At 66.0% G+C, this 588-nt stretch overlaps 1 protein-coding gene across 1 annotated transcript in view; it reads right to left on the bottom strand.

Moving 5' to 3' along the window:
- The window catches only part of UBE2O (ubiquitin conjugating enzyme E2 O), a 111,866-nt gene that overhangs the window by 106,990 nt on the left and 4,288 nt on the right, over positions 1–588 (bottom strand). The gene's annotated exons all lie outside the window — the stretch shown is intronic.

Genomic DNA, 588 nt, shown 5'->3' with positions numbered 1-588 from the left:
ACCGCGCGCAGTGCGCGACGGCGAGACGCGCGTCACGGCCCCGCCCACCGCGGGCAGCCAGCCGTAGCCCCGCCCACCGCCGGGAGCCGGATGTTAGCCAGCGCCTTCGGGAGACCCGTCACTGCCTGGCGGCGAGGACCCGCCCACCGCGGGCAGCCCGGGAGTGACGTCGCCCTGCCTGCGGTAGCTCCGCCCACCGCCAGAAGCCGGATGTTGGCCCGCCTTTTCGGCAGACCCGTCCCTGCGAGGGGATTTGGACAGGGCGATGGGTTCAGTCAGTGGCAGAGGAGTTCTGCCCGCCCTGCTCATGGTTTCATAGATGTTAGGGGCTGGAAGGGACCTTACAGATCATCAGGTCCAGCCCCCCTGCACGTGGGTAGGAAAGACAGCAAGGTGGGCATCAAGACACTTCGTGCCCATTGTATCTTGTCCTCCCCTGGGGGGCTTGGTGAATAGATGCTCCCCCAGGCCCTGATGTGCACCCCTCATAGACTGATAGTCCCCTCTGTGTCTGGGGACACGGCTCCCCCTGCTCCCGGGAAGGAGCCATCATGCCGGAGGGCTTCTTGTGCAGGATTTTTGCTTCCC

Source organism: Gavialis gangeticus, unplaced genomic scaffold (genome assembly GCF_001723915.1).
Source record: "Gavialis gangeticus isolate Ggan-Ray unplaced genomic scaffold, GavGan_comp1, whole genome shotgun sequence".
In the NCBI taxonomy this organism is placed as follows: domain Eukaryota; kingdom Metazoa; phylum Chordata; order Crocodylia; family Gavialidae; genus Gavialis; species Gavialis gangeticus.
This window is presented reverse-complemented; position numbering and strand designations above follow the sequence as displayed.